General features: G+C 44.5%; 1 protein-coding gene across 1 annotated transcript in view; it reads right to left on the bottom strand.

The window, feature by feature from the left end:
* The window catches only part of FBXO11 (F-box protein 11), a 91,689-nt gene extending 88,419 nt beyond the window's left edge, over positions 1-3,270 (bottom strand). Inside the window, exon 1 of the mRNA XM_010597272.3 lies at positions 3,193-3,270. The gene's annotated coding sequence lies outside the window, so the exon portion shown is untranslated. The remainder of the gene's footprint in view (positions 1-3,192) is intronic.
* Positions 3,271-23,009: the final 19,739 nt, after the last annotated feature.

Here is a 23,009-nt window from a genome sequence, read left to right as displayed (position 1 = left end):
ATATATGTCAAATAAGTTTTGATACCAATTATTAAACAACCTTTAAGGAGCCCTGGGGTGGTGCAGTGGTTAAGCACTTGGCTGCCAATCGGAAAGCCAGTGGTTCGAACCCACCAGCCGCTCCATGGGAGCAAGATGTGGCAGTTTACAGCCTTGGAAACCCTATGGGGCAGTTATATTCCGTCCTAAATGGTAGCTATGAGTCGGAATCAACTCAGTGACAGTGAGTAAACAATCTCTGGGCGAGGAGGTAACTAAAAACCAGCTCTGACAGAATTTCTGCTTGAAAAAACACTATCTTGTAACTATTTTTCCACCACTAAAAAGTCTAAAGTCCGCCCTTTATATGAAAAAAAAAAAAATAACTGGTTTTATACACAGACTGAACAAACTCAAGTGAGTCTCACTTCGATTCCCTAACCAAGCAAGTGGTCTGATCCACTATTATGTAACTATCCAAGAGTCTCCTGCAAGAGTTACAGATCCATCACATTGGTAAAAAGTTTAAAAAAAAAAAAAAATGTGTCAGCTATTGGTACTTTCTTAATGACTCTGTCAAAATCGTAAAACCTGGCATATTCTTAAAAAATAAAACAACAAAACCTCTCTTTTCCAAACTAAAAATGTTGACACTGGGTATGCACCATAAAACTTCTAAAATAAAGGGCATTCTTCTTGGCTCACTTCTGGTAATTATGTTAATGGTACACTTTTAAAAAGTAATCAACATGCCAACGTTTCAGGAATGACATTTTTACGTAAAGCCGGCAAAATCTTTATTAGTCTTTTAATTTGTCTTAATGTTTTACTCATTTCGAGGCATTTATTTGCTCTCTAAAAGACCCATACTATTTTCCCTGAAGGCTAATCAGCAAGTTCTTTTCCCCTCGGTGCCAATACAGTCTCCAGAAGAGTTTCTACTAGTTGCAGCAAAGCAACCATTCTACAGTGAATCTGGTTTACCATTTCGTTAGCTACATACTGAAATTCTGAATCCTGAACATCTTTGTCAGTCAGTTTATGAACATCAATGAAAAGAAAACTGACACTCTCACACGTGACTGCCAACAACCAAGTCATTTTATCACTTTACTTCAAATGGAAAAAGACTTTGGTAGCTAATAATTTTGAACAATTGAAGAAAAGTGTCCAAGATAAAATTACCTCAATTAAGTTGGAAATTACACACAAATCATAAAATGGAGATTCAGAATAAACATTTAAAAATACACAAAGGGACTATAAATTAAGTTCAGCTGAAACCTTTTGACTCAGCGCTAATGTCATTAACAAGTCAGTACATCTTGAAAAAACCCTACTTCTAGCAAGAGAATCCTTAATATTAAACGCTAGGATTTCAACCCAGCGTCATTGTTTCCTCAAAATTTTTTTGTCACTTCTCTTACATATAGTGCCAATTCTTGAATGATACTTGAATATTATTTGAATGGGATTCAAGAGAACCTTGATATGCACATATGAAAGTAAACGATGAAACTACAATATTTTCGAATTTACAAAAAAAAAGGTAAATGTATCAAAGAATCATTAAAACACATTTACCAATTACGTTGCACAAGACCGCCAAATGGCTCGAAATATCACATTCTTTCAAGCAACAGACAGCAAACTGCTTTCTCAAGGACGCTAAGAGTGACTACTGAAGACCCTTTAAACTATCTCTCTGATTAACATCGCCCTCCTTCATTTGTTAAATATTTTGGTCAAGCACAACAATGAAACAGTGTTTAAAGAAAGGTACAATTTTTAAAAGGCATTTAATCACAACCCCTTTCGTCAAAGGTGTGACAACCAACGCATGTAAAATTTCACCTTAACCAGACAACTAAAACAAGCAAAATGTCTCCGAACAATTCCCCTTCTCCTTCAAACAACAACCGTACACATAAATATGGTAGTGACCCCCACCCCCGCCGGGAGCAGCTAATTAATAAAGAGAACAGTTACGTTTGGAGACCAAAGAGCAACACCCCCACCTCCTAAACCCCCCCCCCCCCCAGATACCCACATCTTCCAAGTAGAACTGAACATGATTTTCGCTAAAGCAGCAATCCAACCCCGGGGAGCCTCAGCCCGTAGACAATGGTGGTTACCAGACAGTGCTGCACAGTTGGGTCCAAATGACACATTTCACTAGGCCTTGGACACCGCGCGCGCACGCACACGCACACACACACACACACACACACACACACACAAACACAGGCGCGCACGCGCACACACACACTCCCAGGGGCCCATTCTAAGGAAGGGGCGTTCAAAGCCCACCAGGAGACGTGGAGGGCAGCACCGGGGCTTGGGGGGTCGCTGGGGAGGACGGCGAGAGGGGTGCCGCCAGCGCGGAAGGGTAACTGCACAGCACGCGAGGGAGGGGGCTGGAAATGGCCGATGGGCTCTCTATTTATCGGAAGGTCTGGATTTAACGGGTCCTTCCCAGGGGTTCTGGAACTACAGGCAAACTGCGTAGCAAACACTGTGGGGCCGGGAGGGGAGTCGCTGCTCCCCCTGCCCCGTGACTCGGGAGGGGGGGCCGGGGAAACAAGTTCCCGGCCAACAGCACGGACCACTCGGATCCCCGTCCCCTCCTCCACGGGAAGGGGGGCGGCGAGCACAGAGCCAAGGGGGAAAACAAGTGCCCCGGCCAAGCCCACCGCCGGTCCCCCCGGCCGTTCCCCACCCTCCCTGAGCAGGGGGAGACGAAGCCGGGGAAGGCGCCAGAAAAGGGGGAAGTCCCCCCTCCGCTTGCCCCCCAGCCGCCCACAGGCTCCCGCGGGGTCCGGGAGCGAGCCCAGAAGCCACAGGGATGGGTGGGGGCGGAGGGTGCCGGGCCCCCCGAAACCAAACAAAGCGCGGCCTGAGCGTGAGCCCGGCCGAGCGGGGAAGCCGCGGCTTTTCCTGGCGGCCGGGGCCCGGCCCGGGCTGACACTGCGGCACCGGGGAGCCGCCCGCGCTCAGCCTCGGTCTCCCACCCCGGGGCGCGCAGGCCGCCCCCGCCCGGTACCCGGTGCCCAGTGCCTGCCCCGGGACTCCCCGCCCGGTGCCCGGTGCCCGCCCCGGGACTCCCCGCCCGGTGCCCGGTGCCCGGTGCCTGCCCGCCCGGTGCCCGGCCTGCGGGGAGCCCGAGGCGGCGGCGGCGGGCGGGCGGGCGGCCGGGAGCCAGCGCGGCCTTACCCCGCTCGCCGGCGTTGTTCCGCTCCTGAGGCAGCGGCGGAGGCGGCGGTGGCGGCGGCGGCGGCTGCTGCTGCGGCGGCGGCGGGGGCTGCTGCGGCGGCTGCTGCTGGGGCGGCTGCGGCGGCGGCTGCTGCGGGGGCTGCTGCTGCTGTTGCTGCACCGGGCGCGGCCGCGACACTCGCCTGGGTCTCCGGTTGGCGGCTCGGACGGAGTTCATTTGCCGGGCTGAGGTGGCGGCGTTGGCGGAGGGACACACACACACACGCGCAGCGAGCTCGGGGCAGGGGCAGGGGCGGGGAGGGGAGGAAGGAAGGGGACCGGGGAGGGGGACGGCGCGGGCGGACGGCGAGCGAGACCCCGAGTCCGGAGAGAGGCCGCCGAGAGACACGGGGACCGAGCGAGGCCGGCGGGCGGGCGGGCGGCGGGCGGGCGGGCCTGACGCGCGGGGAAGGCCGAGGCCGCCGGGCGGGGCGGCCGCGAGGGACGGCGGCAGAGAGACGGGCCGAGCGAGAGAAAGAAAGAAAGGGCGTCCGCCCGCCTGGGGCTCCCGAGGCGAAGCGCGGCGACGGCGGCTGAGGAGACAGACCCCGGGCCCGCCGACTCCCGAGCGGCGTCTCCGGCGGCGGGGGAGTGGGCGGGCGGGCGGGCGGGCGAGGAAGGGAGAAGGAGGGAGAGGAGGGAGGGAGGGAGGGAGCAGGGGCGCCCGGCGCTTTTTTCCTCTCTCTTCCTCCCCCCACACCCCCTGAAAGAGATTTCTGTGAGGAATTTTCTCTCTCTCTTCGGTCTCTTCTCTCTCCTCCCCCTGCTCTCCTCGGCGAAGGGGAAATGAGTGTGAAGGGAGGAGATACGGAGAAAAAGAGGCGTCGTCGTTCCTCCTCCTTAAAGGAGCCTTTCCTCCTCCTCCTCCTCCTCCTCCTCAGCCCCGTCGCCGCGGCTTCGGCTGCTGCTCCGTGGCAGGAGGAGCCATTGACACTGCCGGAGCCTCCACTGGCCCAGTCGGTCCCTCCCCGCCGCGGGGCTGGCCGGGGGCGCGGGGGAGGGCGGCGGGGGAGGGGGAGGGGCGGGGAAGTGGAGGGGCGGGGATTCCGGCCGAGCAGCCAACGGGAGGCGCCCGTGCAGCCGGCCGGCCAATGAGGCCTCCGTTCTTATCGCCAAGGCCCTTCCTTCAACGCCCTGTTTCCTCTCTCGGGTTTCCTCCCTCCGGGTCGAGGAGGGGGAAGGAGGAAAGGGGGAGTGTGGCGGGGCGGGTGATAATGGGGAGGTATCGGGGCATATAATAGAGCGGGGGGTGGGCGAAGGGAGCGCTGGTGCGTAGCGACGATTCTGAAGGAGGAGGTGCTCGGAGGAAAGGGCGGGGGCTGCTGATGTAATGGGGAGAAGTGATTAATCCATCGGTTCGCTTTTTCAGCCCTTTCTTGGCCACCTTCACCCGATTTTTAAGAAAAGAAAAGTGAAACGAGGAGTCGATCGTCGGTATTTCGGGTTTTCTGTGGTAGGAACGCGGCAGGAAGAGTGAAGATTTATAGCCCTGGGAACCCTATGGGGCGGTTCTACTCTGTCCAGTACGGTCGCTATGAGTTGGAATCCACTCCACAACAGTGGGGTTTTTTGGGGGGGTGGGGGGGGGTGGTAGGTACCAAAACGTCAGCGGTCGGAACCCACGAGCTGTTCTGTGGGAAAAAGATGTGGAGGTCTGCTTCCGTGAAGATTTACAGCCTTGGAAGCTCTGTGGGGCGGTTCTGCTCTGTCCTGTAGGATCGCTATGAGTAGGAATGCCACTCCACCGCAATGGTTTGGGTTTTTTTTTTTTTTTTTTTTTTGGTGGCAGGTAGGTTCAAAGTCTGACCTGTAGGGAGCGCTAGAGATTTTGTACCCTTTAGCCAAGCTGAGGGTATTTGCAAACCTTGGAGATCTATTTTACTGAGGTGTAAACTTGTGATCCAAGTTTGGACTCGGTTCCTAATCGTAGTCTAAGAGAAGTTATCCAAGTGTTTAAAAGGGTTTTTGGTCAATATGCAATAGACCTTTGGTCAGTTTGCTTCTCGGAGAAGTGGTTTATATAATGCTTGAAAACAATTGGGGTGAAGTAAATGTGTTAAGGTTGTGATTATATGACTTAAAAAAATTTTTTTTAGACCCCGCAAACTCAAAGAAAAACCCCCAAGAGGAATTATCTTTTGTATCTGTATCTGGTCCCTTCAGCGTAATCTCTCCCCAAGGGGGGCTAAGGAATCTCCCCCCTAGCTGTTGTAATGACTAAAAATATGTTTTCTCAATTCTCCCCCCACTCCTTTGTTTATAATTTTTTTTGTATGTGGAAAGTTTACCCACTTCTATAATTTTCAGACCTTTGAGTGATTTCTCTCTCATTTGAGTTTGATCAGTCGTTGCCTGGCTTTGACATAGATAATTGTAAAGATAAATGATAAATTACCCTGAGAGGGAGAGACCTCTGTATTTGGGGAAGGGGAAAGGTGCAGGGGGAGAGGTGAGCCAGTATTGTGTAGTGTGTTTGAGTCCCTGATCTGATACGTGATAGGAAAATTACTTTGCCTTTCTAGATTTCAATTTTTTTCTTTTAAGGAAGAAATTATTTTGGATTTCCTAATCCTTTTCAATTAGAAAAAGCTTTATGAGATTGAGACGATCTCTCTTTGGTCCAGATAACGGAGAAACTTAGATCTAAGTTTTCCTCTTCAAAAAAATTATTTGAGGAGGGGGGCTGTTATAAAACAACTGAAAAACTCTGAATATTTATGGTCCCTGAAAGCAAAGAGGACTTGAAGCATTGACTGCTGAAGATCAAAGACTGCAGCCTTTGGTATGGATTACACCTCAACATAAAGAAAACAAAAATCCTCACAGCTGGACCAATAAGCAACATAATGACAAACAGAAAAGATTGAACCTGTCAAGAATTTCATTTTACTTGGATCCACATCAATGCCCATGGAAATCGCAGTCAAGAAATCAAACGACGACGTATCGCATTGGGAAAATCTGCTGCAAAAGGCCTCTTTAAAGCGTCACTTTGAGGACTAAGATGTGTCCTACCCAAGCCATGGTATTTTCAATAGGCTCGTATGCATTGGAAACCCTGGTGGCGTACTGGTTAAGTGCTACAGCTACTAACCGAAATGTGGATGGTTCAAATCCACCAGGTGCTCCTTGGAAACTGTATGGGGCAGTTCTACCCTGTCCTATAGGATCACTATGAGTTGGGATCGACTTGACGGCGAGTTTGGGTTTTTGTTTTGTTTTGTTTTTTTCCCATAAACATGGAAAAGCTGAACAATGAATAAGGAAGACTGAAAAATTGATGCCTTTGAATTATGGTATTGGCAAAGAGTATTGAATATACCACGGACTACCAGAAGAACAAACAAACCTGTCTTGCAAGAAGTGCATCCAGACACTGCCCTGACGGAGAACACAACAGAGAATCCCTGATAGAGCTGGAGAACAGTGGGATGCGGATCTTAAATTCTCTTGAAAAGACCATGCTTAATGGCCTGAATGAGACCACAGGGACTCTGACAGTCATGGTCCACAGACCCTTTGATAACCCAAGATTGGAACCATTCCCAAAACCAACTCTACAGGGTCTGTGCTGGTCAGGAGTGAACTTCGTGGCTGAAGTAGACTATGTGGGTGACTCCTGTCTGGTGACGAAATGAGAAGGAAGAGGGGGACAGGAGCTGGCTGAATGGACACAGGGCATACAAGGTGGAGAGGAGGAATGTGCTGTCTCATTAGGGGGAGAGCAGCTGGGTATGCCCGGTGGGGTGGGTATGGCTTTTCGTATGAGAGACTGACTTGATTTGTAAACTTTCACAGTAAATAAAAAGAAAAAAAAAAAAAAAAGAAGTATAGCCAGAATACTCCTTAGAAGTGAGGATGGCAAAACTTAGTCTCACGTACTTTGGACATGTTTTTAGGAGGGACCAGTCTCTGGAGAAGCACATCATGGTTGGTAAAGTAGAGTGTCAGTGAAAAAGAGGTGCTGTAGAGTAGGTTCCAACTCATAGTGGTCCCACGCTCAATAGAACAAAACACTGCCCGGTTCTGTGCCATTCCCACAATGGTTACTATGTTTGAGCCCATTGATGCAGCCACTGTGTCAATCCGTCTCATTGAGGGTCTTCATCTTTTTTGCCGAACCTCTGCTTTACCAAGCATGATGTACTTCTCCAGGAACTGATCCCTCCTGCTGACATGTCCAAAATACATCATCATCATCGCTTCTAAGGAGCATTCTGGCTGTACTTGTTCCAGGATAGATTTGTTCTCTCTTCTGGTAGTCCATGGTATATTCAATATTCAATACCATGATTCAATTCTTCCTTGGTCTTCTTATTCATTGTCCATTCCTATGTTGGCATGCATAGGAAGCCATAGAAAATATCCTGGGTTGGTTCAGGTGCACCTTTGTCTTCAAAGTGACGTCTTTGATTTTCAACACTTTAAAGAGGTCTTTTGCAGCAGATTTGCACGTTGGAATACGTCGTTTGATTTCTGGACTGTGGCTTCCATGGGCATTGATTGTGGATCCAGGTAAAACGAAATCCTTGACAACTTCAATATTTTCTCCGTTTATCATGGTGTTGTTTATTGGTCCAGCTGTGAGGATTTTTGTTTTCTTTATGCTGAGGTGTAATCCATACTGAAGGCTATAGTCTTGGATCTTTATCAATAAGTGCTTCAAATCCTCTTCTCTTTCAGTAAGCTAGGTTGTGTCATCTGCATATTGCAAGTTTTTAATGAGTCTTCCTCTAATCCTGATGCCCCGTTCTTCTTCATATAGTCCAACTTCTTGGATTATCTGCTCAGCATACAGATTGAATAAGTATGGTGAAAGGATACAAGCCTGACACACACCTTTCCTGATTTTAAACCACTTCTGTTCGAATGACTGCCTCTTGGTCTATGTACAGGTTCTTTATGAGCACAATTTACTGTTCTGGAATTCCCATTCTTTGCAATGTTATCCATAATTTGTTATGATCTGCACAGTCAAATGCCTTTGCATAGTCAATAAGACACGGGTAAACATCTTTCGGGTATTCTCTGCCTTTAGCCAAGATCCATCTGACATCAGCAGTGATACCGCTCATTCTACGTGGGTGTCTTTCACATCTTCAGCATCCTAGATTTCTAAACTTGCTATGATGAATCTCTGGCATGCGGTGCTAAGATGCCTTGTTTTAGCAAAATCAGTATATTATGACAATTTTCTGAAAGATGAAAGTAACATTTCTTGAGAAAGGGTATGCCTTTTTTTAAACTCACACAGTGACTAATGGGCTGGTAGTGTCTTTGAGGGATGAGGAGGCTTACATGACATCAAAGGAGGGCCACTGAGCCACACAGGCTTGTGTGTCTGTCTTGTTCTTTGATATCTAGTGGCTGGTGTGTTCCATAGCAAGATCGCTAGCCTCAGAGGTAAAACTGGCCATTTCTGTCCTTTTGAGGTATCATGCTAGTTCCTTTTGCTCAAGTCCATAACTTTAGCCACTTGCCCCGCACACTGCAACATCTTTGTGCTGACCCCAGGTCTCTGCAGGTCCACTGATCCTCTCCGTGCCTCTCTGTCTTCTCACTGAGACACATGGGCATTTCTCGATTCCCTGAATACCACAAGTAGGCCTTGATGAGCCAGGAGCCTTACTTCCGGCTTGTCTGCTGAGCCACCTCCAGGCACCAGTTTGCACTGTTCTTCCTACATTGTATGGAACTTGCTGTCAAGCTGAAAGAAGAACTTCAAGGGGTCTCAGCCTCTCGCAGGCATGCCTGGGGAAGGAAACCTCTATCCCCATTTTTCTTGCATTTCACCATGTCTCTGAATACTCCAGGGAAAGAAGCACATTGGATATGATTTCCTTTCTCCACCTCTTCCTTGTCCCCTTTTCTTTTTTCCGTCATCCCCTAAGGCTGTACCACCACCACCACCAACAAAACCTCAATGCCATCAAGCCGATTCCAACTCCTAGCAGCCCTATAGGACCAAGTAGAACTGCCCGAAGAGTTTCCAAGGAGTGGCTGGTGGATTCAAACTGCTGACCTTTTGGATAGCAGCCGACCTCTTGACTGCTGGACCACCAGGGCTCCCCTAGGGCTAGAAAGGATGGGTTTTCCCCCTTCTCCTATGTCCCGGGTTTTTCCTGTCAGGAACTTTCCTTATGTACTGTATTCTCTTGGTTCTTGAGAATACATTTGCTCTACTTCCTTCCTCGGAGTCTTGATGGCAGATGGGGTACAAGAGAGAAACTAACAGTGATGGAAAATCTATTCAGAGGTATTAAAAAATATTACCCTATCCTCATACCACTGGCTTCCACATATTTTTAGTTTATTTCATGGGATTAAATGTCAAAGTCTCCTTTGCACAGAAGTGTTCAAAGCCATCTCAATTCAGAAGTGTGAAATTTAGGAGTTGTTAGGATGGGCCTTGGAGATTATCAGTCTCGTTTCTGATTTGACAAACTGGGAAACTAAAGTCCAAAGAGATGAGGTGAGAAAAGCCAAATTTCAGAACTAGTTAGCAGCAAAGCTACTGCCAGCCAGTCCAGTACCCTTTCCATTCACGGGTATTATAGACTCTTAATTCTTCTGACTGAAACCCAAAATGTTGCAGAGGGCTTCATCGCCAGGTCCACCTATGTTGTTGGCCGATAATGCAGGCGGTTAGCTGTCATAGAAGTTATCGTGATAGAAAGACAGGGAAAAAAATCTAAAAGTTTTTTGTTTTGTTTTTCAGTTTGGGCTAGGAGACTCCCAGAATTATTTTAGTGTGTACTTAGCATAATTTCAGAGGATCGAATTCCCTCAGGGTTTACTCTCGCTTTAAGAACGTCACAAATGTTTGTTTTTCTCAACTAATTACTGGTGCTTAACAGGTTAGTGTACTTCAAACTATTTGTTTATAAAACCTATCACAATAGGAGTGTGGAAAAAAAAATAAGCTCTTTAATCATTTTAATACCTGGCAAGTGATATTTACCATGATTTTTAAATTATAATTTTTACCATTTCAAAGATTCCGCTTCCCTTTCCTCTGTCATTCCATCACCTAGTCCCAAGCCGTCAGCACTCAGTTACATAAGACACCTCAAAGCTGCTCACTCCTTTTATATCATTTAGGAAATTAGTTTGATCTGAATATGGTTTTCCTGAAGGAATAACTGGCTCTGTTTAAAATATCCTTGTTACAGTATGAATGACTAATCTCCCTAAGCTGCAAAAATGTATTCTTTAGTGCATGCTCAGATAATATTTTATCAGTTAGGTAGTAAAAATTAACTGGGAACTAAGGATTTAAATTTAATGTATACGTGGAAAAGCCTGGTAAGCACACAGTCCATTGATGCTCATAATAGAGGTTATCTTTCAGGAATTACAGAATCTAACTCTAATTAATACCTTTCCCTGTGGAATCGTACAGGCATAACCCTATTAAAAGAAATTAGTTATGTTTACGATGCAGGATGGGCTGTGATAGTCGTAAATCCTTATTTTTACATTTTAAAAACAGAACCCAATTTCTAAGCATTGAAAGAAGACCAGGTCAAAATAATAGAAGCATGTTACATTATGGAAGAACTGGTAGGTAATAGAAGTGTAGGCAGATATGAGAGTGGAAGACCAAGAAGGGGCTCTGCCAGTTATTGGCTGTGTGACCTTGGACAAATTACTTAACCTCTCTGTGCTTTGGTTTCTGCATTTGTAAAATGGAGGTAGTAATAGTACTCCTGTTGTGCGATTGTTGTGAAGGTTTAGTAAATTAATACCTATAAAATGCTTAGGTCAGTGCTTGGTGCATAATAAGGGCTCAGAAAACAGCAGTATTATATTACTGTTTGTGGTTGTGTGGATATGATTTCAGGCCTTATTTATTTGCAGATTACACAGACATTTTAGGTGGGGAAGCAGGTATGATTCTTGTTATATGGAAATATGCCTGGAAAATGAATGGCATTAAACTTTTTTTTTTTTTTTTTTTAAGACACAGGGAATACAACTGGCACCGAAGGAGAGTCAGAACAGTAACAGGTGACCAAGCAGGGACTGAAGCTGAAGGGAGGAGGCCCTTCTGCACAGAATTTCTCCACTCGGGCGATATGTGAACTGAGCGTGTTGTGGTAGAAGCAGAACACGCTAACATTCTTTCATGATAGGAGCCCTTTAAGAGAGGGTCTGAGGAGTAAGTCAGGAAACAAATGCGTGAGCCAAGGGGGAAAAATAATAATAAAAAAACAAAAAAGGGAAAAAAAAGGCAGCTGTTGGAAGTTTATCTGTGTTAGACGAAGAATTGGACCCACCTAAGTAGCAGGTTGGAAACCCTGGCGGCACAGTGGTTAAGTGCTACAGCTGCTAACCAAAAGGTTGGAGGTTTGAATCCACCGGGCGCTCCTTGGAACCCCTATGGGGCAGTCCTACTCTGTCCCATAGGGTTACTCTGAGTTGGAATGGACTGCAATGGGTGTGGTCTTTTTTTTTTTTTAAGTAGCAGGTTAAAATTTAGGAAATAACCTGGGCCTGCTTGAAAGGAGTAGTGGAATGATAAGCAACAGAACAAACCTGTGCACCAATGTTTATTGCATCACTTTTCACAATAGCCAAAAGGTAGAAGCAACAGAAATGTCCATGAACAGATGAATGGATAAGCAAAATGCGGTTTTACACGTACAAGGGAATGTTACGTAGCCGTGAAGAGGAATGAAGCTCTGATGCGTGGCGCGGCGTGGATAAGCCTTGAAAATATTATGCCGCTTGAAATAAATCAGTCGCGAAGAGACAAATACTGTATGATCTCACTTATGTGAAATAAGCAAATATATAGAAAGCAAAGATTATTAATGGTGACGGGGGAGGGAGAGAGATGGGGGGCTTTATGTTTGGGGGGCATTGAGTTTATGTTAATGATGGTGGAATATTTTGGAGAAAAACCACAAAAAACCAAACCCACTGCCATCGAATCAATTCCAACTCATAGCGACCTTATAGGACAGAGTAGAACTGCCCCATAGAGTTTCCAGGGAGCGCCTGGCGGATTCAAACTGCAAGCCTCTTGGTTAGCAGCTGTAGTACTTAACCACTATACCACCAGGGTTTCCTTTTTGGAAAAGGCTAGTGATAATGGTGGGCACAACATGAAAAATGTGGTCAATATCATTAAATTGTAAATGCGGAAGTTGTACTGGCAAATGTTTTGGTGTTTATATTTTGACCTCAATAAAAAAAAAAAAAATGGAAACAAAGAAAGGGAACAGTAGCGACTTAGTCCCTTGCAGCAGAGAAAGAGATGCGTGGAGCGTCACAAGTTACTCCAGGACCGGAAAATTTGAAAGCTAAAGGAAGTGGGCTTATGGGGCAACGTTCAGGGTATTAGGGCGGAGAGTATTCTGGACTTTAAGGTCTTTGGAGTTCAGTTTACAATAGGAAGGGGAATTAGTTTAGGACTTTAATTTCTCTGAGAATTTAATAATGGGAACGGCTTCTATTGTTCAATGCTCTGCAATTCTTTGTTGTTTTATTTGAATTTTTAAAAGTAATCTCTGTTGACCAATTTTGGATAATATGACTAAGTATGATTTTAGATGGGAAATAGACTAGGGAGTGGATATTTAGCCTAGGGTGCAATGTGACCTTGAAGTTAAACTGATCAAGGACCCGTTCTGACTCATTACAGAAAATTTTGGGAGCAACAGCTGAACCATGCATTCTGTTGGTCTGAGGAAGCTGTAGTGAGGAGCAGTGGTAGGAACTAAGGGACCTGCTGACCTCCTCCAAGAGGGGCAGCCTAGTTGGACAGCCCTGGCTGAACAAAGGTTTGATTATTAAGCCTCGTTATTTAAGAGAAAATAATGGGGCTGTAGGGTGGGGGTGGGGGGTGGCTCAGTCTTTCTCTTTGCATTCTGCCAGAGCTGGTAAAGGAGGAAACTTCCACCCAAGCTTCTGCCCTTCTGTCTACCCTCTTATTAGCTCCTGGAGACACTTCAGTAGAGAGTGGTCTCACTTTAGTTTCCCGAAGGCCTTCTTGTTGCTGTTCTTAGTTGCCATCAAGTTGATTCTGACTCACGCTGGCCCCATGTATGCAGAGTAGAAGTGCTCCATGGGGTTTTCAAGGCTGTGATCTTCAGGCCAGTCTTCTGAGGCACCTCTGGGTGGGTTTGAACCGTCAACCTTTTGGTTAGTAGTCAAGTGTTTAACTATTTATACTACCCCGGGACCCTACAGGCCTGAATGTTTTTCTATTTCCTATGCCTAGGAGTAACAGACTGTTGGGCACATTTTCTCCCTCTGTAGTAAGAAAATTAAAGAGATGGCGGGGGGGGGTGGGGGACCACCCCACCTCTGATAAGGGGACCTAATCCTCCTTCTCTCCCTCTTCCCAACTCTGTGGGTCTGTCAGGCCAACCTCATCCTGGCACCTGATTAGGTAAATGGACTTATGCTCAGCTATTAAGACCTCAATTCATGAGTCTGGTTCTAATCCTCATTCTCACTCTTCTCCCTCCTGGCACACTCTCCAAGATTTAGATTTGGAATTGGAAAAGCAAGAGGTTTCACTCATGCCTCCCGGCCTCCAACCCAGCCTTGACTCAAGCTTCACTTTGAGTTTGGGCATTTGCCTGCATGTTAGTAAAATGGCGCTGGGTTCCCACTGGGCTGTGGATACAGGTGTGCACACTGTTTCAGGGAAGCCGGGAGGGAGAAGAGGTGGGGGTAGGACCTGAGTTTGGATTTCTCTAAATGTCTAACACTGTTTTCAGGGACAGATGGTTATTTTCTACCTTTTAAAGCCATGAGTATGTCTTACAAGAGGTTGTCTATCTCAGAAATTCCCCAAAGAAAAATGAAGCAAGAACAAGAACTTCCAAAAAGTTAGAAACGCTTTTACGACATTAAAACTGGAGGGGGGTGGGGGGGGGACTTGTAAATATATTTCAAACAAGATTTTGCAGCTGTTATTTACCTGTGTGCTTGGTGAGTGAGTGACTAACTATTCAATTTATAAGTGGTGGAAGAAGCATGAAATGAAAGACAACTCCAAATACATGAAAATGTTATTATGTTCAGTGCATATAATGAATTCATTTTGACCATGAAGAACTATACATCTTGTATGACTAGAAAACAAGCCTCTCTCTGCCGTCAGCTATTTAAAGAACATTGATTTGAAGGGGTGCCAGAATACTCCTTGTCCAGGCCTCCCACATGACCCAAGCCAATCCTTTCCCTGACTTTCACCCTATAGTCTTATGTGCTTAGCTTATGCACTTACTGCATAAGCCCTCAGCTTCCATGGCTCCCCCGGAAAAAATAGGCCATTGCAAGATGAGGGGATAGAGCGGAAGACAAGAGTGAAAACTGAAAAGATAAGGAGAAAAAAAAAATTCAATTTGTTTTGTTTTCCAAAAATAAACTACGTTGTCCATGCATGTGATGGACGTTCACTGGCCAAATGCTGCTCTAGAGGGCAAAGAGTCATAAATCTCATACAACGTGTCAACCATGTCAGCTGACCTTGGTTCTCTGGGGCTCCTGCCTCTGTCTCACATTCACGGTGAATCATTAAGGTCAGTAGAACACCCGTTACATATAATTTTGAGAAAGCATTAATATGTTTGTTCAGTAGACAGCCAGAGAAGGGGCCATGGTGTGGATTTCCAGGCTTGGAGATATGAACACACTGAGGAGTCTAACCTAATCCATTCTTACAGCTTCCCTCCTCCCAGTTCAAGACAGCCTCTGACTGTAGAAATTTTCACTTACGGAAATGGAGATTAAGGAACTGATCTTTTTGCCTAAGCAAAAACCTCTTAGGTACTATTCACCTAGAATCATAAATGAAAGGAGTCAAACTTTCAAAAACAAACAGTTCAACAGATTAAACACCCTCCAGAGTTCTAATAGCCCTAGTTAAAAACCCCTAGCTAAAAAGTAAACAAGAGATACTCATCAAAGATGGATGGCTTTTAGCATAGAAGCTTGCTGGTTTTTTTTTTTTTTTTTTTAGGGAACACTGCTTGGGATCCATCTTGTCCTGACAAGAAGGAAATAGAGCTCTCCAGTCCTTAAAGACCTCATTTAAAGGACCAAGCCCTACCACAGGATGTGTCTCCCCCTTGATATAGATCAGCTTCATTATGTGGCTTATTTTAATGAATACTTAACACAAAATTGAGGGTGTTTTAATTTTAAGATATAATGACTACTAATCTTCAGGTCAGGATCCTTTTGGGAAGTAAGTGGGCACGGTTGTTCAACTACAAACCAAGGTCAGGTGAACAAGTACAACCAGCTATTCTTGCTATCTCCACTGATGAGATCCCTTTCTAGCCCTACTTCATGAGCCTAGATGAACCTTATTTCCTCTGATTCCAACCTCTAGTGTCCTGATTTTGAAGGCTTGGGTTGTGATCACATTTTGTTCTTTACCTTGTTTCCTGTTTGCTGTGTCTGCTCCTCTCAAGATCCCAACCTCAGTGCCGTGGACCCTGAGCTGGTAATTTGACCAAGATTTCCTGCTTCCTTGCCTGATAATATAACTTGGCGCTATGATGAGACAGAAGAAACCTGGATTTTGCAGTCAGGGTTTAAATCCTGACTACGCCACCAACTGGTGGTCTGACTTGGGTAATGTACCTCTCTGAGGATCAGTTTCATTTCTGGTAAAATGAGGATATTAATTCCAACCTTAAAATGTGGCTGCAAAACTTAATTTTTGTAGAACGCCCATGCAATGCCTGCCACATAATACACTCTCAGCAAATGGTAGCTATATCGCACGGAATATTTTGTATTGCAAAAAAAAAACAACTCAAACTGGCTTAAACAATAAGGAAATGTATTGGATCATAAAACTCGGAAGTTCAGAGACAGGGCAACCCATTGCCGTCAAATTGATTTCAACTCATAGTGACCATATAGGACGGGGTTTCCCTACGTGGTTTTTATGCAAACAGATTGCCCCATCTTTCTCCCACGGAGCTACTGGTGGGCTCCAACTGCTGACCTTTAGGTTAGCAGCTGAATGCTTAACCACTTAACCACTAGGGCTCCTTGGGCAGGGTTTAGGGTTAGTTTGTGTCATCAAGGACTTGGTTTCTCTCAGGTTTCAGTCACTAGAGCCTGTCACTAAGGACTCAGCCATGTCACTAAGGGCTCAGTTTCTTTTCATCTTTTTACTCTGCCTTCCACAATGTCAACTTTATCCTAAAGCTAGCAACCCTCATGATCACAAGATGGCTGCCAACAGCTCCATTATGGGTTTCCTAATCCATATCTAGAGAGAATGACTTGGAGAAGGACATCATGCTTGGCAGAATACAGGGTCGGTGGAAAAGAGGAAGACCTTCAATGAGGTGGACTGACATAGTGACTGCAACAATGGGCTCAAGCATAACAATGGTTGTGGGGATGGTGCAGGACCGGGCAGTGTTTTGTTCTGTCGTGTATAGGGTCGCTATGAGTTGGAACCAACTCGATGGCACCTAACAGTAACAACAATTATCATTATTACTGGCTTTCTGGGTCTTTGGTCCATTGCTCTTGGCTATATCTTTAGAAATCATAAAAAAAAAAAAGACAACAAAAACTAAGATAGCTGTTAAAACACAAAGAAGTTGCCATTGAGTCAATCCTGACTCATGGTAACCCCACATATGTGAGAGAACAGTGCTCTGTAGGGTTTTCAAGGGTTGATATTTCAGACGTAGATTGCCAGATCTTCCTTCTGAGGTGTTTCTGGGTGGGCTCTAACCTCCAAACTTTCAGTTAACAATTGAGCACATTTACTGTTTGCACTACCTAGGAACTCCAAAGATAGATCTTATTTCCAGTATTTATATTCTTTCTGGCAAAGAAAAATCAGTAAGTACTAACAAAAAGCTAAATGCTTTGAATGAAGGGGCTTCACAGGGGTGAAAAGCAGGGAGTAAACTAGAAACAAGATGCCAAATTCAGACAGGTGAGGTTAGTTATTGGTGTGTTCTTTACTGGAACTAGGTGAGAAGCTGTGACACAGGTCAGGACAACAGGGTCCAACTAAGAAGGGGAGGGGCATTCTCCAGAGCAGAAATAACAGAAGATCTGATCAAAACCTGATTTTGATTGCAGTGCTTGCCCCTTTGCAGCTCTGTTTGCCAATCTACGAGGTTCCTTTCTCTTTTTGCCCCTCCCTCTATCTGATCGGAGCCCTGGTGGTGTAGTAGTTAAGAGCTCAGCTGTGAACCAAAAGGTTGACAGTTTGAATCCACCAGCCAGCTCCTTAGAAACCCTATGGGGCAGTTCTATTTTGTCCTATAGGGTCGCCATGAGTCAGACTCAAAATGACAATGGATTTTTGGTTTCCAATCTAACCAATCAATCATCAATTTCTGCCAGTTTTATTCTGACCCTTCTGCCAAGCAGGGTCTTCCACACTCCTTTTTAACACACTTCATTTGGCTAATTCCTACTCATTGGTTAAGACTTTAAATTCAGTCTTTTCTTCGGAGGAAGCTGATCCTGTACCTTGCCAACCCCTTGCCCTCAAGACACACACAACAGGCTGATTTAAGTAATCCAGTTTGGTACTCCCTATCTGCACTCAGAAGGAGCCCTCGTAGCACACTGGATGGGCTGATAACGGAAAGGTCAGCAGTGAGAATCTACCAGCCACTCGGGCTCCAGGGGAAGAAAAGACCTGGCCATCTGTTCCTGTAAAGATTGCAGCCTGGGAAACCCTATGGAGCAGTTCTACCTGGTGATACAGAGTCACTGTGAGTCAGAAGAGCCCTGGTGGCACAGGGGTTAAAATGCTTGGCTACTAACCAAAAGGTTGGCTATTGGAACACACCAGCCACCCTGCAGGAGAAATGCGTGGCAGTCTGCTTCTGTAAAGATTTACAGCCTTGGAAACCCTATGGGGGTAGTTCTACTCTGTCCTATAGGGTTGCTATGAGTCAGAATAGATCCTCTATCTGACTGCAGGAAGCTTTAGGAGTCAGAATTGACTGGATGGCACCCAACAACAACAAAGTGAATAGAATCAACTCAATGGCTCACAACAACAACCACCTGTAACCAGAGCCAGGTTATCCAACAGACAAGGTAAGCACAGTACTTACCTTGCTTACTAGATCATTTGTAGTGAAGAATTTCACGTTTTTTCACCACGTCAAAGACTGTGCTTCTAGGTGTGACTGGTATCTATCTCTCTCCCAACCCCACAGCACCCTCCTAAAAAATCAAATCCTTTTTAAATTTACAGTCCCTGACACGGGTAGATGATGCGGTAAGCATGGACTTCCTTGTGCTTATTCGCTAATCTTTGACATGGTGAAACCCACAGGAAACTGTTCACTACAGATGACCTGGTAAGCGAGGTAAGCACCATGCTCGCTTTGCGTATTGGATAATTCGCCACTGGCTGTAGTCAACACAATGGCCTAATGATTTGTTTACTTGTCTGACCCCAAACCCTGAACTCCCCACCCCTTGCCCCACTGACACACAGCTGGAGCTCAATGAATGAAAGAGGGAATTCCTTTGGTTATCATCTGGTATCTTTTACCCAAAGCTTAAAAAAGAGAATGACACATAAAAACCAAAGTGTTTCTCAACTCAACTATCTGTCCTTCACCCAGAAAGAAGGAGTTGGGAATGAGGAATACAGAAACAAGTTAAAGATGTTTTGTAGCATTTTGTATCCACTTGGACTTTGAAGTGATGAAGACAGAATCACAAAGGCTAAAAACGTCCAGGATGCCTCTTTTCCTTTTTCTCCTTCTTCAAACACTGTTCCTATCCTCAGACCATTAAAGGATATTTGTTTTCCCTGTCAAGTCACATAAAACCCACTGCCGTTGAGTCGATTCTGACTCATAGCGACCCTATAGGACAGAGTAGAACTGCCCCGTAGAGTTTCCAAGGAGCCCCTGGCAGATCCAAACTGCTGACCTTTTGGTTAGCAGCCGTTGCACTTAACCACTATGCCACCAGGGTTTCTGTTAAGTCACACAGCAGTCACAATTTCTGTTGTTTTTTTCCCAGTGATTATTACATGAAAGTGACCATTATAATAATTCGGACCTACAAATGCTAGTTTTTGGCATTTACAGAGTGAAGCAAGCCACCTGTACTAAATGCCAGGTGCTCAGTAAACTTACTGCAATACCTCATTCCTCTTTGGTTACAAACAGCTCATATGACCTTTATGTAGGGAATTTGTTTTCTGTTTAATTTATTTTTCCATTCTAAAACAGAGATACATCCGTTACGGAAAAAGAGCCAATTATTGGGTAAACACAGTAACAATTAATGACTATACCCTCGGGTATTTACTCTCAAATCATTTTGTATTTCTTAACACATAGAATTTAAAACGCTTTAACATTACACTAAAATGAAAATAAACACAATTTAAGATGTTCAAAGAAGTAAAACACTCAGTCCTGTTTCTCAAAGCAGGTTAACTGAAAGGCCTTGTACTTTGCCTGATAGCTAGGTTTGGAAAATAGTGAGGCATCACCTCAATAAATTTTTACAGGTTTCTGGTTAATTGGGGTTATTTGAAGGTAGAGCCAGCCATTGGCAAATTTCCTGATGAGATGTAATATGTCTTTTGTGTGTGTGTGTGTGTGTGTGTGTGTGTTTTAGGTGAAAGTTTAACAACTCAAGTTAATTTCTCATACAAAAATTTTTATGCGTATTGTGACCTTGGTCTCAATCCCCACAATGTGACAGCCCTCTCCCCCTTTCCATCCCGGGTTCCCTATGTCCATTCGACCAGTTCCTGTCCCTTCCTGCCTTCTCAACCTGCTTTTGGTCAGGAGCTGCCCATTTCAGCTCGTATATCTGATTGAACGTGTATTATTTTTTTTTATTAAAAAAAAAAAAAAACAAACCTGTTGCCATCGAGTCGATTCCAACTCATAGCGACCCTATAGGATGGACTAGAATTGCCCCATGGGGTTTCCAAGGAGTGCTTGGTGGATTCGAACTGCCGAGCTTTTGGTTAGCAGCCGTAGCTCTTAATCACTACACCACCAGGGTTTTATAGTCTTGTCTAATTTTTGTCTGAAGAATGGGCTTCGGGAATGGTTTCAGATCTGGCTTGACAAAATGTCCAGGGGGCCATGGTTTCAGGGCCATAGTGTCTTTATGTCCTGTCCCTGCTTGACTTATGGCTGCTTTCAAGTCCCCTTCTTCCCACTTGGCTCAGTGGTTGGGAACTCTGGCTGCTAACCAAAATGTCGGCAGTTCAAATCAACCAGCTGCTCCTTGGAAACCCTGTGGGGCAGTTTCTACTGTATCCTGTAGGGTTGCTGTGAGTGGGAATCTACTTAATGGCAACAAATTTGGTTTGGTTTGGGTTCTTCCCACCCTGGTGTCCTTCCCACTACGTCCCTGTGCCTTCGTGTTATGCTTTTATGACCATACCTGAGGGCCACTCAGCTCTTCCTGCATGGCCCCCACCATCCCCCAAGGCCTCCTCAAAGAATTACAACTTTCTTAATTCTAAAGCACACCCCCCCACTTCAAGGTTTCTAAAACAAATTAATTGTACAATCATTTTGTTTTTTCTCCAAAAAAGGTATTTTACAATATGTTTGGCCAGTCTTACAATCAGAAGTGTCTTAGAATTGGATGTGATGTTTCTGTACATAACTGAAGACAACCAATTTTTTCAAGAGTCAGAAAATGTTGCTGTATGCAGGGATTTGAGTTATTATACAGCTAATTCAAGCAGAAAAAGAACTTTTGGACAGGAGTGTATGGATAGGTTAGACAAAACAAACTAACTTAATTACTTTAACCCTCTTACCGCTTTGCATTTCCTGGTTTGGGGACTGGATGCGGAGGGGATACGAAGCTAAATGTTTTCATCACATTTAAGATGTGAGGAATCTCAAACTCTCTCTCTCCGCTCGTGGTCCTGAGGTTAATGTTGTGTTAAACGAGAGGCTGGGTAGCTCTGTGGCCTCTACAGAAGAAGATCCTTTATATGGACGACCAGTTGTCTCAAACCACTCCTTGGGTCTTCTCTGAATGACTGTAACTTGCTCCCATACTTGACTCACATATTCTTGCTAAGGAGATCATGGTTTTGGGGGTCACTGGTGGGTGGAGAGGTGCATCGAGCATCAATACAACCATAAACATATGTGGTTCCTGCCCTGGGTAAAATATTCACAGATATCTGAGCCCCATTTTTGATGTCCCCTAAAATTATACATTGTTTTTCTAAAACATGTTCTAAAATTTTCTGAAATATGCCAAATTTTAAAATTCATCAGCTGAGTTCTATCAATTGTAAGTTGAATAAGAGTACTTTTCTAGGGATGCCCACCGAAGCATTCTCAGTTTTTAAATTAAGAATAAAATGGAAATTCTGAGAACAACATGCTGTCCCTAACATTTGTAGTAGCTAGGGCAAGAGTAAAAGTAGAAGACTATACACGGTAGGTCTAAATCATTAGAAATTATAAATCAAGCTAACAAATCATAAAGTAAGTCTGTTCTATCTACCTTTCTTAGGGAGTCATCTTAGCTATTGCTGCTGTAACAGAAATAACCACACGTGGGTGGTTTTAAAGAAATTTATTTTCTCACAGTTTAGGAGGCTGGAAGCCTGAATTCAGGGCACCAGCTATGGGGAGAGGTCCTTGTCTATTTCATCTTCTAGTAGATGACAGTTCTTGGACTTTATTACTAGATAGTGTCTGTCTTCCACCTATTTGTGCTTGCTTGTCTCTGTGTCTATAAACTTGTTACTGTTGAGTTGATTCTGATTCATAGCAACCCTATAGGACAGAATACCCCATAGGGTTTCCAAGAAGTCGCTGGTGGCTTCGAACTGCTGATGTTTGGTTAGCAGCATGAGCTCTATACCGCTCTTTATATCACTCAGAAGTGATAAGGTTTATGCCACACCCTACCCTGATATATCCTCATTAACATAACAAAGAAAACCCTATTCCCCAATGGGATTAGGATCCCAACACAGCTTTCCAGAGGACAGAATTCAATTCATAGCACCAATATATCATTATTATAACAAAATTTTATTACGTGTAAAACAATGGTTTCTGTATGACTGAAAGTCAGCTAATCAGCAAAAATGAATGGATTTAATTATTGTGCAGTAAGTATTCTGCTGATGGGCCAGTGATGTTTGGATGAGTAATAGGATGAAGCTGCACAAATTAATAAATTGTATATTTATTGCATACATTTATTTTTGTATTTTTTCAGCAGAATCACTAATTATATTGTTATAACCCAAATGATCCCATAATTTGTGTTCTATTGACAATAATAACAAAGCAGAAAACTTGAATCAATGCACTTCTTAGATTTTTAACTTTTTATTCTAGAAAATGGCAAACGTTTACACATATGGAGTATAATGAACCTCCATGTATGTATCCATCACCCAGCTTAAAAATTATTAACTACTGGCCAATCTTGCTTCATCTATGTTTCTCAACTCCTCTACCCAAATATGTTGAAGCATATCCTAAATATTGTAGCATGTTATCATGGATATATCAATAGGCATTTCTATAAATAAAGGACTTCTTAAAAATTAACCTTAATGCTATTGTCACATCAAAAAAGAATTCTTTAATATTAGATGTTTTTCAAGATGAATTTCAAGGGAACTGGAGACATTTTACTCTGCTGAAGTAATAGCAACTGGAAATGTCAATAAATTTCCTAAATCAATACTTAGATTTAGAAATGAATTTTACACATAACGTTCAAACATTTTAACGGGGTTGCAGTAATATGGAAAAATTCTAATTATATTGTGATTTTTTTCACTA

The sequence above is a fragment of the Loxodonta africana genome, chromosome 26 (assembly GCF_030014295.1).
Source record: "Loxodonta africana isolate mLoxAfr1 chromosome 26, mLoxAfr1.hap2, whole genome shotgun sequence".
Taxonomy (NCBI): domain Eukaryota; kingdom Metazoa; phylum Chordata; class Mammalia; order Proboscidea; family Elephantidae; genus Loxodonta; species Loxodonta africana.
This window is presented reverse-complemented; position numbering and strand designations above follow the sequence as displayed.